This window comes from Bombus huntii, chromosome 2 (assembly GCF_024542735.1).
Source record: "Bombus huntii isolate Logan2020A chromosome 2, iyBomHunt1.1, whole genome shotgun sequence".
Taxonomy (NCBI): domain Eukaryota; kingdom Metazoa; phylum Arthropoda; class Insecta; order Hymenoptera; family Apidae; genus Bombus; species Bombus huntii.
Genome location: NC_066239.1, coordinates 13,607,991 through 13,629,954, shown reverse-complemented (window position 1 = coordinate 13,629,954; position 21,964 = coordinate 13,607,991). Strand labels below are relative to the sequence as shown.

At 38.3% G+C, this 21,964-nt stretch overlaps 1 protein-coding gene across 8 annotated transcripts in view; it reads left to right on the top strand.

Annotated features, from left to right (window-relative positions):
• The window catches only part of LOC126876887 (transcription factor SOX-6), a 323,573-nt gene that overhangs the window by 252,406 nt on the left and 49,203 nt on the right, over window positions 1-21,964 (top strand). The gene's annotated exons all lie outside the window — the stretch shown is intronic.

The following is a 21,964-nucleotide window of genomic DNA, read 5'->3' as shown; positions in this document are numbered from 1 at the left end:
ACAATGTTTCTCGCGCGGTTGCGTCACTACGAGGCGGACAAAACGTGCGCGCGCGCTATCCCCGAAGTGTCAAAACGTGCGAGCGCAGCCACACTCTTCGTGCATATCTTCGTCATTGGTGAAAGAAAAAAAGTCACGATAACGTGGTCCAGGCAGTATCAACGAAAAGAACACACGAACCGTTGTTGCGCAACCGGCGACTAACAATATGTATAAACACTATACAACGGCAGAGCGTATCTCTCGCGATGATGCTCGCGCGAGCATGAAAATATATTCATGAGATAAGAGGTATTCTTGTCGAGGGAAGAAGTTTAGGAAAATGAAAGAGATTTTATGGGTCAACGGGGGATAATTGTTGAGAATTTCTTGTCGCGTTTAATGTGTATGGTGCTCGAAAAATAGATAATTAAATTTCGAAAAAATGTTCTACTTTATTCGAATTTTTCGACTGCGTCGAACCTAATATGATCCACAGCGATGAATGCCTAATACATTGATGAACAACGTACGGGCAATCGAAACTTTGCATTAATTCGCACGCCATTTTTTCGCAGATGCTCGTTAATGAATAACCAAGTAGATAATCGAATGATCGTTTTACGTGATATCCTTTTAATCTGAAAACGATATATGTTGGAATGAAAGAAGATACATATACGTGAATGATAATTAGATCTGATAGCGCGTTTGATATTGACATTATGTATGTATCTTGGATAATTATAGAACATATTAATTACAAATTATTTCCTATGAGTTATTGTTTGTTGCTTAAATTGGTTTCCATTTAAATAAATTGTATGCTATTAAAAATTCGAAATTCTGATTCTTGTTTAAATTACAATTTCAGACGATTTTTCTAATCTGATTTCCGTATGATACTTCTCGGCTTGATATGGAAATATAAAATGGTATAAAAATTCTCAGAATATCTATGAGATAACATTTCCAACCTTCAACTTTTCAAAGCCTTTATTTTTTCATAAAAAGTGCAACATTAGTCAAGAATAAAAATGATGTCACATAGTGCAAGCCAATCTAATATAGTCTCTTATATTAACCTGTATTTCTATTACTTCACAGACTTAATCTAGAATAATATTCTGTATTTAACTTCCTCAGACACAGAAATGAAACGTTTTTACAAAAACACGTGCGACGTAGCTTATGCATTTTAACACGAGCATGAGACATCCGTACACAAATATAACGTACAAAGCAAATCCGTCCTCACGCAACTCATGATTTTTCCGTTTTTTCGATCCGAGTTAAGCTTGATCATACCGGTGCCGACGAAAATCTGTCAGCAGTTAAAGGTCTCGTCGCGCGGCTAATTAGCCTGAAAACAACGGCAAACTTCCAAAGCAAAAGAGAAGCCGGGGAAAAGGTCTGTGCTCCAATTACGACGTTTCCATGAGATCGATGGATACGCAACGACCGCTTTTTTACCGTGATCCCAAAGGCAAAAATAAAAAAGAGAAATAAAATAAAAAAGGGGGCAAAAAGAAAGAAAATTTCCAGACTGCACTCACGTTTCCGTTTCTGCTTTCATCGACGCAACGCGTGTGTGTCCTGGTCGTGAGGGCAAATAATCGTCGATCGCTCAGCGGATACGCAATCGTTGATCTGGTTCTCTGTAAAGTTGCGCAGGTAGAGACGTTGCAACGATTTAGAGAGAGAGAGAGAGAGATCGGGATAGATTAGAGTGAGTAATGAAAATATTCGGATGCTAAAAAGTATGAGTGAGATGCGTGTTTATTTTTAATATCTCGTGAGTTGAAAAAGAAAGAAAAACGAAACGAAGGCAGATCTTGCGTTTTGATGGATGAAATAAGGAGTTTATTAATTCAGGAGCTATGCCAAACTTTGGATGTACCAAACCGTGCAGTGGTATTTAACTCTCAATCAGTTGAGTCATTGAAGATCACAATAGTACAGGTTATATTTAAGTTGGGTTATTTAATATTAATTGGTATTCTATATCACACGATATGTTGATGCTTCCTATCACGTAAAACATGGAACACAAATTAGAATCAGGTATTTTAAAAGCTTGCTCCAATTATACTAATTGAGGAACTTAAGATTAAGAGCTAGACAGGCAGCTAAAGAGAATGGGAATAGCATCGATACCAAGGAGGCTTCTAAATTGCAGAGCAACGAATGGCACGAATTTAGTAGGCAAGCCTAATACAATGATTTTGATCTCGCTTTTGATAATGCTCGTGTATGGGACAATTGCGCATGGGAGCGCAGGATTGTCATCGAGAAATCGTACGACCTTTTCTCGGAAGGTAATGAGGTAAGAGGCCGATTACTCTATAATCGACGTGCTCGTTGTGCCGTTACAACCGAGCATCCGTGGCACAATATGTTAGTGTAACAAAGAAATAGAACGAGATCTGTGTAGGATAGTGATACCATGGTATCAGTGCGCCTTCGAGTCTTTTGTAACGCCGTGGTATCAATGTGTTCTTAGTATCTTTTGTGATACCGGTTAAAGCAATGTTGACGAAATGTTAGAATTAATTTTTTGATAAGTATCATCGTATTGTTGGTGAGCTGTAAATGGTTTTGAACTTAATCTTATATAAACGGCGCAAGAAACAAAATCGTCAATACGAAACTCGTTATCAGTGCATTCATTTGCAATTAATTTTGCAGTAACCACCGTTTCGTTTTCTACATCTGCATCTATAGTTTATCCATAAAATTTGTTCAAATTCCAAGTCACAGAATACGCACATTGGATCTTCTAACTCTAATGATATTGGTACATTATTAAAATTGCAACAATATTTGGAAATTGAGAAATAGCGGCGTAGAATATACGCAAAATAAAGCGTAGAATATAAATATATAGGTATGTACGTAACTTATAGAGAGATATAGAAAATTATAAAACGAAGGTTGGTTACTAAGATAAAATGTTAAATATTAATCCTTTGATTTTGTTTTCATTGAAGTTCCGCTGATGAATCGTACTGCTATTAATAATTCTTCGTTGGAGGATATCTCTGCTCATTTCATGCATATTTAAAAGGGTCTAAATTACAATCTGCCGATACTTCGGTGTCATATTGCGCTGCCACCGCGATTGCTTTCGATTTATCGGTGTAATAACTTTCGAAGACTTCCAAGCAGATATTGATTATTCATACACATGCGATGTTGTACCGCTTCATCGAAGATTGATTTTCGTAATTAATAGAAAACACAGCAAGACTGTTTCTATTTTGCATCTACCACCATCTTCCTCCCCATTGATTTCTTTCTAATGGAAATTCATATTTTTATATAAAACGATCTACACGATCGTATCTCTGCTTTATTGTAATTATTAATCGTTCGAATTAATAAAATTCCGATAAAAATATGACATTACTGCAATTGTGAAAGCGATAATCACAAAACCAAATGACTACGTAGTCTCTTAATACTTGCCATATTCTTGTACGCTAAATACAACAGTAAACGAAACAACGAGAATTTCCTACAGCTAGAAGTTGCTTATTCAAGTCAGAAATATTCATTCGTGATAAATACAATCTAGCTTCATGAAAAATATCTAGGATCATGTAGAAATTCGTAATAACAGATCCTATTTATTGAAAGGGTAGAAAGATTTGCAAAACCAGATGATAAATTAACCGATAAATTACACGCAACGCGTAAATATCTTTTAACGTGGCTTCTGTTAGTACGTGTCGATCCGATTAAAAGGCTAAGTGTTTCGAAGTTACGACATACCGGGCCGGTTGTGATGTGGAACAACGGATTAGGTTTAAAAATAAACGAAATAATGTACTGCAGCGGGGAAAACAGATGTCGCTTTTCAGCCACCGGAATAGTGACTTTCAAATGCAAGCGGCGAAAGCGACGCGTAAATATCATTTATCGCCGGCTGTTTTACCAAAAGTCATCTAAGACGGAGCTTTTTCACTGTCTCGAGTCCTCTCTCTCTCTCTCTCTCTCCCTCTCTCCCTCTCTCCCTCTCTCTCTCTCTCTTCTCTCTCGCGAGCAAATCGTCCGTAGCACGGAGAGTTTAAAAATTGCGCAGCCTTGTTCAAATATCGTGTGACAAAGCGTTCGAAGACGTATGCATTAATAAAAAAATATTTTACCGCTGCATTTAAGCGAGAACAGAGAAATGATTATTCGGTGATGTTTTTAGCAGAGTAGTCGAGATAAAGGGAACAGGGAAATATAGAATAAACGCGAAATATCTATTGACAAATATAAAAATTTAACGTCTCCCTCGATAATTTCCGATAATTGATCTCCCCGATTGTCATAGGTAGATATACATAATTCACTTAAACGAAAACATTTGAAAGTCCAAAAAATTCGTAGTTATTTTATCAGCGGGAACAGAATTATAGGAACTAAAACAACATATGGCTCGAAACAAAAAACGACATTCGAGTCGAGTGGAACTATTTCTTAAGATACGCGATAAACTAAAATTTTAATGAAACTAAGAAACAGGAAGTTGCATCTCAATAGCAGCTCCTGAAAAAAACGTTTGAGTCACTGTCTCCACCCTAATCCTTAGCAAGGACAAGGGTACCCACGCCAAGAAGTCCATCAAGGCACACAAGCACACAGTCGTATAGCCAAAGCAGATCGCCTTTCGTATTCCCTCTACTGTAAAGTCAGCTCTATCGAATCTTACTTGGAATAGTAATTTGTGAAATTCTAAGAAACTAATGCATGTTCTAGATGTTTCAACTTCTTCGTGCTATTTAAGATACTTCCATTCAAAGCACTATCGTTCCAAGAAAGTTACTCACTTTTATGATATACGGGGTGGTTGGTAACTGGTGGTACAAGCGGAAAGGGAATGATTCTACGCGAAAAAAGAAGTCGAAAATATGGAATAAAAATTTTTCATTTGAGGCTTTGTTTTCGAGAAAATCGACTTTGAATTTTCGCTCGGTACGCGTGCACTTTATCGCGTCTCGTTATAACGGATTTCACTGTAGATCGTTGTCTCGATGGAACAATTTAAAAAGAAAAAAGAAAAATTAAAAAAAGAAAATTTTTATTCTATATTTTCGACTTCTTTTTTCGCGTAGAATCACCCCCTTTCCGCTTGTTCCACCAGTTACCAACCACCCTGTATATTATACGTCTACAAAAGCTTTCAGGATCTTTTTATTCCTATACATAAAGGCACCTTACAAAACATAAAAAAACCTTCACAAGTATAATCTTCATTTAAATTCCTTTTAATATCAAAATATCAACCTTTATCCGAATTAATTTTCTTACTATATATAAAGTTGCTTTTATGTGACAGAATTTATGACACGAGTATGCATAATATTCGTGCATGCCAACGTCACCGTACTCTCAACATCGTCTCAATTCGTACAGATTAGTTCCACATTCCTTTGGCCTCGCAGCATCAACGTTCTAACATTCATCTCACGAAGATAAAAAGCCGCATTCTTTGGTTCAAGTAGCGCACGCACGTGGCCGTTTTGATCCGCGACGAATTTTCGTTCCCTTGACTGCGGTCCTTGCCGGGCGGATCCGTATCCGCGCGGGCCGACACGCGCGTGTGCGTGCGACGCAGCCGAATGACGGGGGCGGCTGCCCGGAGAACACTAACGCGTTCCAGATGCTGCCCGCTTTGTTCCCATCGATGCTCTCTTTCTCTCAATGTCTAAAATTTTCTCCGTCTTGCCGTCTACCGAATCATCGACATCCTTCTCCGTTCGCCAGCATGTGCAGTCGTTTCACAACCTTAAGTATTTCCGTTCGATTGTTTTTGTATATTTACTCTCGCCAGGCATGCGCTCGGTTCTTGCCTCGCGCTTTGTTTGGTTATCCGCGCCACGAAGAAAACGTCATCTAATCCTTCTGGAAACGCGGTTCTGCGTTTCCGTGAACGATGAATCGCGACAAAAGTTTCGAGCGACGCGTGCACACGCGTTTAACATAAGCAAGAGTAGAATGAGGTTGTTCGCGGTCGTTTCGAGCGGAGTGTTTGGAGCGCGGAAAACCGAGCGTGCGAAGCAGGACGAAGCGGAGGACCAGGCTAAGATTCGAGCAACTTGACACTGAACACATGGCCCCACTTCTCGAGCCCACACTCGGCCAGAAGACCCTCCGTTTCTTCTTGCGAGTTTCGCCCTTTGCGCCGCTGTGTCGGTATCCTTCACTTTTGTTCCAACCGATGCCGTTCCTCCTTTCTTTCACCGATTCTTTCGTGCTCTCGCATACCGATGCCCTCCTCAGTTTTTCCATCATCGAGATCTGGGCGTAGGAGAAAGGTCGAATTGAGAGTGTTAGTTTTAGTGACACAGTTTGGTATGGTCTTTTTTAGAGCAGAACGAATGAATAGATTTGAAGTCGCTAGGAGATTCGATGGGAATTTGGAGCAAGAATTCTTTTGAATTAATGCGGAAAGAATAACTGTTAGACTGTAGATTTTTATACATTTATGGGGAACTTAAAGATACAGAATTGCGTAGAAAACATCGTACGATATTTCTTATAATATTTAGCAAGTGAAAAAAATATCTGCTTATGTCCTACATTTTTATTTCTTTTCATAAAGATATAAATGTGTATCGATATTTGTCGCATAATTATTTGTAATGCCGTGTTCTTTTTTGACGTTATGAATGTTTTAATAGTATAACATGAAGATCTTCATAATTTCATCGAGGTGTTCCAGTAGTGTTTTTCTAGAATAATAGAGTTGGCATAACAGCTTCGGGTTGTTATTACTGATAAAAATGAAACTCCGATAAAAAGAAATTTTTTAGGAATAGTGTGAGAAGAAAATATTGTTTGAAGTTCCATTTCAGAGATGATGTTATTATGTTGCATCGCAGGCTTAGGAAAAAATGCATAGCATGGTAGAAAATTATGGCAATGACGAATCAGTTCTTGTAAACAAGATATGCTATCTGCTACTATTGAAATATCAATCTGTTTCTCGCTACAGATCAAGATCTTGTCATTAATTTTATTTCTTTTATTCACCTTGTTGACAACTATAAACTTCTCGCGACAATGTTGATTCATACCAATGACGGGTATGATGGTCGTCATTTTTCAGCTTCCCGTTTCTAGTTTGATTCACGATGATCCTTCGTTGCTAAATAATAGCAACAATATATAAATAATAGCACTAGGTAAATTAATTTTAGACCCTTACATATTATCCTAATATACACACGCTATATACACGCGGTAAAAGAAGTCGAACTAATTTTTTAAACTTGTGATTTCCAAATTATGGACATTTACAAACTTGTAATGTTCCAGAAGTAAAAGTTATTATTACGAGAAAAGTATACCAGTGCTACACCAACTATATAAAGAAATAACGCGTTGAAAATCTACTATTTAACACTTCATTTTTATATCTGACCGGAAACACAAGTAATCTTGAGGATAAAGAAATAATTATTCATCAAGTTGTTCATTTCGCTTTCGTGGTTACTTTATTACACAATCAAAGAATGAGAAAAAGCTTCAATAATAAACAACGGAAAAACAGTATTTACATTTTCCGTATCACGTAAAAAATGTCTATTTACTAGATGTTATTGCACAAATTTTCCATGACGTTGCAACTTATCACAAATAATAGGACTATAGTTCCAGCGTATCTCGAGAGCATGTAAATGTCATGAAGCTGCAAGCATCAGCCGCATTAGTCGAGCATAGTCGGATGCCGACAACGAAATATGCTTCCTGCGTTCCGGAAAACAGAAGACAGTTGCATTTCGTTGAGACAAGGGTCGGTGAACTGGTCTTTGTAACATTTCCAAAACGGAAACGCGGATTGCATCGGACGAACTCCGGTTGCCTGTCGCTACAGAGAAGTACAATTTTACGAGAGGTCGAGTCACATGTGGCATCTTGCTATCCATACTATTGATTAGTAACTGATTAGCAATTGTCCGTCGAATTTTTTTTTGGAACGATACGAATGATACAAGTCGCTGTCACAAGCTCACGAAAGTATTCGATCTCTTGTAAACATTTTTTACGAATACGTTATGCATGTTACAAACACTTCGAAATTCCATTAACACTATATGAGACACGGTTGTCATGATTATGTTGGTTATAACACTTATGGAGATAAAGTTATAATATGTATGGACATTTGGACGTAAGCTATGGGTATACAAATTTTCTATGGTAAGTTCACACAATAGGTTCGAATACTTTTGTAAGCCAATGCCAGTAATCTTTAAGATTGTCAAAGAAATAAACGAGTAAATTTCAAATGATTATGCATACTTAAACATCGTATGTAGAGAGAAATGTATCCTTATGTACATTCGTAACTCACTCATAATTCACAGATAAAACGTTAAGACACTCGACAAAATGAATTATATCTGGTAAAAATATCCATCTTTAATTACAGGCTAATTATATTAATTTAAAACGATTTGCATTTCAATAATTTAGAACCGCGAAAAACCGATCGTTCAACGAAATCGCTGGACAAACAACGCTCGAAACTTGGACCATCGATCACGAAATCACCCTGCATTCGAATCAACGTTCAAACTCCCTTTCATCCCCGCGATCCTCGTTTCTGTTTGTCGAATCGAGTTAACTCCGATCGACAGTGACGCACAGTGCGACTTCTTAAATGAATAATCTCGTGTCGATGAATCGATCGAAAGGGAGGCGCCATCGTGGGGCTTTCAACGTCGAAGAGAAAACAAAAAATCGAATCAAATCGTATCGTACACTGGGTTATGAATATCCCGCCGAATCACCGCCGAGATAAGGCCGTACGTATTCGTATGTGCATGCGTTGCAACGCGCGTCGTAAAAATGATTTTTACGTAATATCAGCCGCACATACTAAACCGAGACGCCTGCGTTCTTTCTTCTGTTTCCACCTTTCTCCGTACATTTAATTGACAGATCTTTTGGTCACGCGTTTACCTTCGTATTATTCTTCGCGTTTTCTCGACCAAATGAGGGAACGAGTACGTTGCTGGTGCTCCAATTGTTCGAGAAACAATTTCTTTCGTTTGAAAAGGAGGCGTCGATTTTACTTGTTGCGTTTTCTTCGATTTAGGTTCGGTTTTCTACGGATTCCGTAAATTGTAACTCTTTCTTAGTCTCGTTTGCTTGACGATAATATTTTGTTATAATTGTATTCGTGTGTTAATTTCGTGTATTAAGACGAGGCAGGGTTAGCCAAAACTTATTAAGAGCTGCAAAAATCGAATCTTTTCTCGTAAATAAAGAGATAAAAATTAGTAGTAGAAATATTAAGAAATATACATACATCAATCTTTGCTTATCGCTTGGAATAAAATTTACAGATGCGATTATTTAAATGAAAGTCTTCTTCTAGTATTGGTTTCTTATAAAACTAATCATAATCCTACTGACATTAATCTATGTAAAGAAAGTTCGTCGTAAACGTAACTTCCTCAGTCGGATTGGCCATTCTTGAGCAACGTGATATATTCTCCTCTTGGCAGAGAGTATTTGTTTTTTCAGTAAGCCTGATCCCGTGCTAGATTTCGGATTTTCGGCAAAATGTAGGAATCAGGTAAAAGCAATATATCATGTAGACGTTTATATAGAACATTCATGCGATCCAGACGTAAAGATATAGGCATGTACGTGTGATTTAGCGTGTAAACATATAAATTCGTGATTGATCGACGTATTTGAGGATCTGCATCGAGTTCACGGAAGTTGAAGTATATCGTGAATAAATAAGAAAAGATCTTTTTTTATTGGAATTAATCAACCAGTCACATAGTCGATTACAATTTTTGATTATAATTTCAAATGGCAATTTGGTTAATTTTTAATTGTAATCCTAAAACAATTGCCTCACATCCTTATTGGCCTTATTTTCCTCAATTCTCATTTTATCCGTTTAGTATTGCATTATTGTATTGTGTCATTATTTTAACAATTATTTTAACTATATTACCGACGAACCAAACCTCATTTCGCATATTCCGTACACACATCGTAACACAATGCACGCTTCTAAGCACCCAATTGCCTATTACAATGACAAAAGTTTCGCTCGCTGATCAGCGTAACGAGGCAGGCAAACCGGCTGGCCGCGAATATCGAGAGGCAGCGGCACAAAAGGCGCGGCATGCGTCCAAAGAACCACGACAATAATAGTTGCCGTCCGAAACGTCCAAAGGAATACATCAACTGTCTCACAGATCAACTAAACAAAGAACCCGTCTAATCTATCTAAACGTCTCCTCCAAAACCTGACAATTTTTCAAAATCAACCAACCTACGCATTCTTCTTTCTTCTTCCTTTCGATTATACCATCTGTGTGTTACAAAAAATACAAATAAAGGAAACTGAAGAATGGGAAAGGGTTCGTGCGACGATTCACGGAATTTTTACGAAAAAGCCGATCTACATGACGAAACAGGAAAGAATGACAAAAGATATAAATAAGAAATTTCAGAAGTTAACCAAAGGATCCGGGTGGAGACAAAGTTAGTGGAAAATTGGATAGCAAGGGATGACACAAATAAGCGACTTTACAAGTTAAGAACGGTTCGTGGGAAGCTTCGTGGAATTTACATATCTGAAATTTTCCCAGAGAAAATCGTGTCAGATGCTGGAATGAAGTGGAAAGTGAGAAGAGTAGACAAATAGGAAACGAATAAGCGGAAATTAGGTAGGAATTACGTAAAGATTCGTTCGCTCGAAGGGTGGCTCAAAAAGCAACGTGAAAGATATAAAAGACTAGCAAAACATATAAATAAGAAATTTCCAAACCTAGAAAAGCATCACGCATTAATTCGTAGAACTTTTGCGAAGGAGTCGCGGCAGATAACTGCTCGAAGAGTGGAAAACCGTGTGGAAAGGGCTGACGGAGCTCCGCTGATAACGTATTCTCGGTACAGAGAGAAAGACTGACGGAAGATTGCTTTTACAGTGGCCGACAGCAGGCGTGTTGTCGGTTCTCGTGAATGTGGCTGCTCTCGTCGCTTCTGCATTTCTCCGTCGTCGAGTCGTGTCGTCGTGAAAACCGACGAGGATTCGGGCTCGGGCTCGGGACAGCTTCTCGAGGTTGCCTGGCTTGGCTAGCCTCTCTCTGACGATGATAGCGTCGCGACGCGACGACGTGCCTGACGACGCTGTTCACGACGTCCGTATTTGTGTGCGTAGTTCGTGGTTCGGTGTGCGCGGGTGTGGTCCGCGCCCGCTCATACATAAACAAGAGATCGGCCGACGCGGCTTCAAAAGAAGAGACGTTAGCTGGGACTCCATTATGTAGAGCATATCCCACGGCGGTCCTATAAAGAATACTAACGATATGGCTTTCTCTCCTTGCCAAGGTTTCCCCGCTCCTTCGACTTCGGAGAGCGAGCTTGAGAACCCCTGACTTCTGTTCGAAAACACTACCCTTCCGTTAGGAAACATGCTTGTTTTTCTTTTCCTTCTTTACGCGGGTCTTTGTGGTTGATTTTCCTTTAGTTGAGTTTTATTTAAGGGGTGTTTCGCCTTGTTCCTTGCGTAGTCGTGACGTATAATGTCGCGTATTAAATACATATCGAACAGTTTAAGATGGGTAAAACGATTGGGAATAGAGATCGAGGGGAGAATCAATCGACTCTCGAGGATCGGGAATGGTCACACGTATCAGACAAACCGAGACATTTCTGATATTTTGGTAGTTTCTTCGTAGAGTTCGTAGATTTATTATTTTATTTGTTAATCTCCTTTATTGAATTTGATGCATTTATCCAGAGTTCTAATCATTCGCAATATTAAAAATTTCCGAACACTCGATCATTGTATCGTATTTCACAAACAGCTTTTCATCGCTCACTCACACGATCTTCTTTACAAGCCAAAGATAAGGCGACAAAATTCGAAAGTGAGAAAAATGAAACTTGTAGTAGCTACCGATACAAGGCTGTCTCAACTTTTCCGCAATTCCCCCAATGAATAATAACTTTTCTCACGACGGAAGATTTCTCCATCGCCTGATCATTCATCATTCTTTCAACGAAGCACGTGTAAACGTTGATTCACGTCGTGTTCGTCCGTATTATTTCTCCACCGCTTCTTTTGCTGCCTTTCCCGCGAATCATCGTGGAAGCAAAAGAAGTAATTGAGATAACGAGAACAGAGAATACGAGAAATACGAGAAAGTAAATTAATGATCTCTTATCGGTATTGTACGCGCGCCTCGAAGGCCCTTGGACTCCGACACCGCGAAATTAGTCAATAGCGCATACCTTCGTTCCTCGTATATCGCGTAATCAGTGCTTGCTTGACTTAATTATAAAGCACTCGGGGTACCAGAGCCGCTCCCATCGGTCCCCGGAATATAATGAATTTAAAATTTAAACCGCGATCGCGCACCTCCGCTTCCATTCTGGAAATTAGTTTGGCGTGTCGAACAATCGCGCATTTATATATTCTTTGTTACATTCTATTGTGTACAGGGTCCGTTCCCTTTTTCTTTACTAATTCGCTAGCAACATCATTTCATGATCGCTAATTTTCTATAGCAAAATTCGCAATACGATTTAGTATAATGAATGAATCATCAAACCGTCATACTTTTGTTCTGCTTTCTTCAGAGTTCACGGTAATTAACAATGTTCATTGAACGCTTCATTCTGCAAGATTTGACTTTTTAATTAACATTTAAATTACCTATAGACGATAGCAATTGGTGTCTTGTCTGAAGTAATCACATTACACGTTGTTTTCTGAAATATAAAGACAACTAGTGATTCCGTATAATCTGTTGATCATGTGTATATCCATGCACGTCGTAAATCACATGTAAAGTATCGATTTCATTTCGTACGATCCCTTAATTTTTTCCCGTGTCGCTCAATTTTCTCTGAAGCAGCTTGGGAACTTCCGTTCCCCGAAGGTCCACTTTTCAAGAAAACGTCAGTGACCGCGCCCCTTATTAGACGTCCGTGTCCCCGAGGACGTCTCGTGTGCATCGCAAGAACAGTGACGGAAGTCGACTCGAGTCACGCAGCCACGCTCGAATCTTTCTTCTCGCTGCCCCCTCTGCACCAACTGGAATACACCATCGCCACCCCTGCGCTGCTACTTGAGCCCGAACAGATGCTGCATCCCCAAAAAACCACACTTCCATTGTGCCACTAATAGAAAGTCAAGCGTCGGCTTACGGCTCTGGCTGGCGGTACGCGCGTTCGAAAAATTTCACTGCCGGTTATGCAGGCCCTTTAATTGGTCTCGACACGATCGAGGGGATCGAGAATCACCGATCGTGTAACGCGATTTTCGCGTCGATTGTTTCCGATTCGTTTTTGTCATCGAAAGAACGGCGCGTCCTTGTGGAAAATTTAGTGAATCGTTTTGTTTTATAATAATCGGTTCTTCGAAGAAACTCTTACACGGTGAATTTCGATTGGTATTCGATAGTGAAGTTTGTGAAGTGTCATCGAAGTTGAGATCGTTGAATGAACAAAGTATTTCAAGTTGTATGTGAATATTAATCTTTCCAGAACAGAAACGCGTTTTTATGGCCTATGACGATAAGAACACACGACTTCTGATAGGTGTGGCCGCAAAGTAATTTAATAAATTCAGAGGTGAATTTTAAATTTCTGAATTGGCATTTCATTCGCGGTAGTCACGAGTTTGTGACAAATGTCGTTGGGATCGAGGCTGTCGAGTAGTAATCGAGGTATTAGTTAGTTTGTAAATGTTTGATTGAATCGTAAATACGTGCGTACGAAGTGGTTTTCTTAGGCTGAAATGAGTTTGACTTATCGATGAAACAACTTTATTAATTACAGTCTTCGCTGTTCGGAGTAAGACACTTCAGCAGAGTTTACGAGGCTTTGAGTTTCGCTTGTACAGATGTCTAGCGACTTGGAAAGCTTTTGATCGTAGAAAGTAGTCTTTCGGAAAATCGTTGAAACGGCGGAAACTCAGATGGTCGATACATTAACGAATCGATGACTTTATTCTCCTTTTACATAAAATCGAACTCTTAATTGCACTTCTTAAAATTCTATTTCAATTTTTATTTTAACGATTCGTTTGTAATTAATTTCTTCACTATGGCGACTCAATTTTTTTCAACTAAGCTCCAAATACTAGACAAAGCAGACTAATTCTGTTTTTTTTTTTTTTTCGTACAATATTAAACCGCAAAATTCAAAATTAGAATCTAATCTCAACCGTGCTTCCATTATGGATATAACTAAAATAATTCATCAAATCGTTAATTTTTACTTTTTTTATTTCCATCCCTGCTTTATTCCATCCAACTACGTCGACCGTTAAATTGCAATTAAACAACATCGTCTCAAAATATAATATTCCAAGTATCCGCGATTCGAGAATAACTTTGCAACTTCCATCTCTGGAAAAAAACATATTTTCCCACTCTTCTTCTCGTTTCATCATCGATCTTTGAATACATAGAAACTACAATGCAGGGATCACGAGGGAGGCGATAACAATCACGTGTCGTCGCACTCGGAGTGGAAATAGTTAAAGACAGAAACCAAGCTCTCTCTCTCTCTCTCTCTCCTCTCTCTCCTTCCTTTTTTCTCTCTCTCCCTTTCCCTCTCCCTCTCTGGTGTTTTTCATCTCGAAAAACGTTAGCACAATATCAGAGTAACACTCTGATCGAATCGTACCATTTCCTCGTTCCATTTCGACCAATACAGGAAGCAATGTTCGATCCAGAGCGAACGATAATGAGGCATTACGGTCGCATCTGCCGATGATATGCAAGCACAATTTTAAATGCAGCCATAACATTGGTTCCGATGATAATTTATCTATGTAATAAATGTAACTGGGATGTTCGACCTTTCCTGATAAGTCGAGGAGCATTGTATTCGCTCGTACGTCGAGAACGTAAGATAATTGCGTCTCGATTCTCGATTTACTATACGATCTAGAACCGAGAGCAATTTCATAATGACTCGCCACGATAGTCGTAATAACGCGATTAAACCATAACGCGATCAGTCTCATTTCCAACTGTATCTTCGTCTCGTTCCTTTTTCTCCCTGTTATTTCTCCGACACAACGCGCGTGCAACCGATTCTTTCCTATTAATTACTTCACTTCCCTCCGCTATCTTTTTTTCCTTTTTTTACTTTTTTTATACTCGACTATTGAGAAACTGGGCTCGTTGTTCCGTCGATTACATAGATAACTGCTGAGCTTCCAAGAATTTTATATATTGCGGTGTTCGAAAAAGGGAACGACAAAAAAGGAAGAAATAACTCGAGGGAGTAGAATCGTTCTAAGAAACCGATTTCGAGAAAGAAAAAAGAGACGAAAAAGAAGAGGGAAAGGAGAGAAGAAGAAGGTTTATTATCAGCTTTTGTGCAAGTTTCTCTTTCATTGGAACGACCGGAACGAAATAGAACGCTACTGACATTTCCATCGGTGGAATATCGCGAATCGAGAGATAGCTGTTTGACAGGGAAAAAATTACAGAGAGACACGCTGGAAGGGAGAAGCGACCTCCACGCGTGGAAGAAGGAGCAGAAAAAAAATTACTTGTGTAATTGCTCATTTCAGCAAGTTAATGAATCGGTATCTGAATGAATGAAGATTGCATGGCGGCTAGCAAAAGAGAGAGAGAGAGAGAGAGGAGAGGGCACTTGTCGAACAGAAAAGGGGAGATCCGCTGATTTATCTCGCGTTCGCAACAGATGAGTCCACGGTTTATCGATGTCGGCCCACTATCAAACTCTTTGCTCTATGGAAGAGCTATGCACGTTCGAAAGCCTGAACTCTGATCTTCAAATTGTGCTTCACTAATTTCTTCGTGCCGATCGAACGAACAAGCAGTGAAGTTTATTCGCTTTCGTAACGCAAAGAACACGCGCAATTTTGTCCATTCGATAATCAAATGATATGTTACGATTATTCTTGCAGATTGCGATTGTTTAGTCGTTCCCATAAAATATTCTCCATTTCCTTGCTCCTCGAATTTCAGTAGAAAAACTCTTTGCGTGTACCATTTGCGAAAATACAAACGTATACAATGGGATTCTTCGAGAAGAAGAAATTTGTATGTATTATACATTGGCGACGGGACGCCCTCCTCTTTTTCGCGATTTTCTCGCACGATTTTGGTCCTTGACAGCATCTGGCGGTTAAAAATATTTTTTCCTCGTGTTTTCGTTCCGCCTCCTAGACGGCCTAGGCTTAGATCTGCGTTTCGCGGAGTAATTACGCGGCGCGCGAGACCTCTTCCTCCTCTCGCTCTGTCCGTCCCCCGCGACAGAAATACACTTCTCTTCTATAAGGACGCTAGGCGGGCGTGCGAGCGAACAAGCGAACGAGCAAGAGCGCGTAATACGACGAAAACGTGCCGCGAGAAATCTAGAACGCGCCCTCCGTCACGTTTAGACAATGGAAATGCAGAAACGAGCCGCGGCAACGTGACAATGATAGAAGCACGGTCTCCGCGTGAAATTTATCTCGCGATTTCACGCGGTCTGCACGAGCGCGCACCACCGAGCCGGTTTCCTGCCGCGTCGACTCGCGACAGACGCTGATATTTCGTACGACGAAATTTTTATTACAAAGAACTACATACGTTGTATATTTTAGTGTTATAATAGAAAAATTTGAAGATGTTTTGATTTTATAGAATTATTAGACTTTAGGGGACGATGTTGAATTAGACGAATTTTTGGTTTGAAATGCTATCGTTGTTAATTAGTATGTCGTGTCTAGTATCTTTTTATTCTCTAAGGCATGTTAAAATATTAAAAATCTTCTTTGTTTTTTGCCGTTTGAGTAATATTACAAAAATTGTTATGAAATAATGATCAAATAGCTTAAATTGAATGTGAAGAAACAAAGACGGGAGGAAAAGATAATAACGACGAAACAACGTTTCGAAATTTTAGATAGGACGTTTGAAGCAAGGACCGCTATTGAACATTTATGACGAAAAATATTTGTCTGAAAGAATCTCTTTACCGAAATTTAAAATTCGATAAAAAGCTGAATAGAAAAATTGTTTCGAATTAAAAATGCTTTGAGGTCCGCAAATTCTTAATTATGTTATTTTTTCTAAAAATATAATGAACGTCAGAAATATTCCCCTTATCCAAACAGTCACATCTGTTGGTTGGAATAATAGAAATTCTATCATGTGGATGATGAAATTGCGTTGTAACATGTAAAGTATCTATTTTCCTTCTTTCAAAACGTCCGAAATAAAAGCATTTCCTGTTCTTAACGAGATAACCTACGCGATTAGAGTATTTGCCGTTGAATCGAAGCATTCTTACTAACGAGTTCATACGCCTTGACTTCTATAAATTTGTAATAGACATTTTCTGTGTATCTTGTTTTATAAAATTGTTTAGATAGTTAATGAAAGTGATAATTTATTGACGATAAGATCCTCTTCCGGCTGAAAGAGTTTTGGTGCAGGCAAAGACCGACTCGATATAAATAGAAGCATTGATTTTGCTACGCTTTCTATCTTACGTTGCATCCAATTTAAAACATTGAACAGCCTACTCGCACTTTTTAGTGCAATGAAATTTTTTTCTTTTTTCAAAGCGTCGTTGCTGGACTTTGAGCTGTTCCGCGGGTTAAAGAGTTTAGCTTTACACAAGCCTGTTCAAATTACTCGGTTTCTCCTTTTAATTAACCGACTAAAACTTGGTTGCCTCTTTTAACCAAAAGACGCAAAGTTTCTGTGTCAAAACTCTGTGCCTTTTTTCTTTTTCCATTTTATTCTTCTTCAAAGATACGGATCCTATTCTTTAGAAATTTTAGTTTCAAGAGAACAAAATTTGTACGTAAACTGTTAAGGATAAGTAATTACTCGACTCGATAAAGTAATTTCCTACTCGATGATTAATAACTTTTCGTTCGTCATCAAATAAAATTGTTAGATTTTTTTATTCAGTTATATTTTACGATTACGATCAATTAAATTGAACTCTAACACTTACCCATGAATGAACTTTTGCTAATTGACGAAGCTTTCCCCACGAATAGATGACGTCGATCAACCATTCCTTCCGTAAAAGTTGAAAGTCCCGGACGTAATAACGCGTCTTTAAATTTCGGCCAATGTCTCTGACGTAGTACTACGTCTTTTGCTACGTATCTTATCTGAAGAGGCAAAGGCTAAGACGAAGGACACTCGAGCTACGAATATGGTTGCTTACGGCTTACGCAATCGATTCTTCACTTTAAAAAGTCTGGCTCTCGACAGTACACGCTGACGAATAAGAATGGCCGTTCGGTTCGTACCGAGAATATTTAGATGTTAAACACTAAAAACGTATAATCTGCGTGAAAATAGCTCCTCTCTTATGTCAAACGCCATAAAAGTATACGAATACAAACGGAGAAGAAATTCGGCATCTGTACCGCGATTATCTCGAGTCCGGGATCAACGAGGACACCCTATGGACTTTTGACCATAGTCTGCTCATCCTAAATTCATCACGCAAGACTATTGACTTTTGGATCAAGCAATTGAAGTGAAAATTCAGAGCATAAATAATTATCCCTATTTTATACGTTTATATTATCCTACTGTGGGTATTGTCAATATTTATTGATGTTTTATATGAAAGATACTTTTTCGTAAAATTCCACTATTTTAACAACATGCTACTCCAGCCACAATTCTTTCACGCATGGTCGATTCATCGGTGAAGAACTATACTGCTTTATTGAAATCCAGATTTTTCGGGCGAGCTACGAGCGTACCACATGCTGCTTCTCGCGAAGAAGCACGTGTTCACCGCACCCAATCATCGAAGAGACGCGCGCGTGCATTCGTGCACGTGTAGCTTACGCGTTTCTCGCGACCAGCAACGAAAAAACTAGTCTCTTACTCACATATGACGAGGAAGAAAGTTATGTGAAATTCATCGACGCATCCAGATGTCGATGGATAGAACGTTATCGTCGTGTTGAAGAAATTGGAGAACGCTAGAGAAATAGAATCGTACAGGGGTTGTCCGAAATTGGAGAAATAAGATTTCCTCTACAAACATCGTTCTGTCGGTAATTATCGACTTGAGGATTTATCAATAATTGACAAAACTTGACAATTTGATGATTTTTACTTGGAAGATCGGTGTAACATGAGATACCCACAACGTTCAATTAATAAACGTTTACGCTTTGTTCGTCTGCACGAGGTGGGTACATATTTCTGTTTGTAAAACAGGAAAACTACTTTGTTTCCTCGTAAAAAACAATGATGGAGCACAATTAATTGTATAATTATCTAATTTGTAGTTTTTTTTTAGCTTAAGAAACTGATCCGATCTGAAGTATCATCCCATTTCCGGATTGAACAAGCTCGTAACATTTAAACCGTGACTGCTTCTCAGAATCAGATAATTGTATATTATTTCCCTGGACGAAAGATGGAAACAGAGATGTGATTCATAAGTCGATAGATATCGGTTTGTCTATTTCATAAGTGAAATTAATTCTGCTCTCAGAAACTATTCTACCTGTTAATTACCCTAGAACTAAAGTGTAATATTTTCCTTCTAAGAAGAGAATAAATATACGTTACGTATATTACCTCACGATCATTGTATTTCGATGGAATCTGATTTCAATTCGATTCATCTTTAGATTAAAGTAATACGCACTAAAAATTCTGACGTTTACAGAAATAGTTCTACGAAATATTCCTTCTGGAACTAACGTATATAATGTACGTTATTCCTTCATATTATGAAACACAAACATTCTAGTTTACCAGGAATAATAACCAGGAAAACAATGGGAATCGAAAAAATCTCTTTCTGGTGATTGCCATGAATGATTCAATTCCTCCTCTGATTTAATTGTTCACGGTATTTATTGAATATCGTTTCTTCTACTACAAGAAAAAAGAAAGATTCCGAAAGAAATTAAATCTAATAGAATCTAATAGAACAATTTTCCTATTTCTAATTAAGTATAAGAGTGAGGAGAATTAATTTTACTGTCAAATGAGGCCTGATTCGAAGATAAAAAGAACAATTTTCTAATTATGGAAAAAATAAAAGTTGTTATCCTTAGACTAAAGATTAATTGGCGTAAAACCTGAACTTTATACTAATGACTCATTTTTCTAAGGAAACGGATAGTTTTGTCAAGAAAAAAACGCGATTCGGTCAAATATAAACATCAAGGGTGACAGTAAGAATAATCGACGGCAAATATTAAAAATATTTATCGTGTTCTGAAATCAAAATCAAGCAACAGTCGATCCGATTAAATTTCTCGAAAAGAATGATCGATTTCAATAGAAGAACACGATTTCGGAATATCGGTTCGTCGGATGATTTTGGAGCTGAAAGAAGTACCGGATCGTTGAGTTGACCTCGCAACCTTCGCTCGTCTTCACCAGAAGCCGAAGATAATCTGTCGACCATTTCCCCCGCCCGCAGGCGCGCCGATTGATGGATAGACCGTGTTACAACACGCGTACACAACAATAATCCATGCTTAATAATCACGCTCGATTATTGCGCCTTATGTTCGATTATGTAATTCTCTACGGAGCATCACGAACTCTCGGCCGGGTCCGATCGATCGCGAGATTTAGATTTAGATTTGGTAATTTGGAGACGGAAATTGGTGGACTAGTCTGGACTAGAGTCCGTTGCTAAATTAGTGACAGATAGAGTTTAGACGATGTATTCGGTGAATAGGTGTAAGGAGGCGATCTCGAGATTTCTACTGCTTGCCTGAAGTTGGTGTATATCTGTCTGTCCTTGAATTGAGTTCAGAGGATGGGTTAGAAGGATGGATTGGTAATAGGGTGCGAGATGTTGGTATAATTGTTTTTGGAACGATGATATATATTTCTTGGTTTATTCGTTAATATTTTACTATTATTTATTATTTATTCATTAATACACGAAAGGATTATTGATCCTAAAATTGTGGTTGAGACTAAGAAACGAAAGTTTGCAATGATGGATGAGAATTTGAGATTCTGTAAAATTATTTTTAAAATGATATCTTGTGTCTTCCGTTCATGGAATTAATTGTACATTTTTTGACTAATCTTTTTATACGAAAAATAAATATTGTAACCACGTATCTTTAAATTAGGTTTGAGAAATGACAGAGGAAGATACATAGATAATTGGAGATGGAATGTTAGGGAGGTTTAAGTTAATATTCCTTAAATGACTTACGACGATCAAAGTTTCTTATTAATATTTAGAAAGAAGAGAAAGAATTTTGAGTAAAACCTCTTATGCCGCGTAATATTCTGATGACTATGAAAATTACTTGTTGACAGTCTTGCTAGCTATTTTAAGGGATATGAAACAGTGACTGGTAATGTGAAAGACGTCAGAGTAATTTTTTTGTTACTAGTTTCAACATTGTTGCTATAAGCGTGAAGACAAAGATCAATTGATTTGCAATTTAGTCGCAAAGGCAGTGTTCTTCTCCTCTCCTATTGAATCACCAATGAAGAATAGGCTCGCGATCGTCTATCGACGGCATAGTAGCATTAACCGTGACACGTGTCAACGCGTTACATTATGAATTATAATTAGATTCATGAGTACTCATTTAACGCCGACGGAGATAATTCCGATCATTGCGCGACACACTTGCTACTTTGTAGACGTTATGCAACATCATATGTGACACGAGGAAACAAAGTACTAATCGTGCCACGTGATAGAAGAAGAGACAAAAAATGAAGTGTCGATATCGTTCATACCTTTCCGTATATATAACACGTGGCAATTATGCGACACAGAAGCATCTCGAATAATGAGCAAGAAATATACAATTCCTCGTCATCGGATTAGGTTAAAAAATATATCACTTTTTTAGTTATGATACTGGATTGTTCGAGTTATTGAATATCAATGTGTTATAATATATGTATATAGCAATTAACTTGTTATTATATCGTGTGACAGAGCTAAATCCGACACAGAATTCCTATCATCGGAGAACATCGCCGTACAAGCGCATTCATCA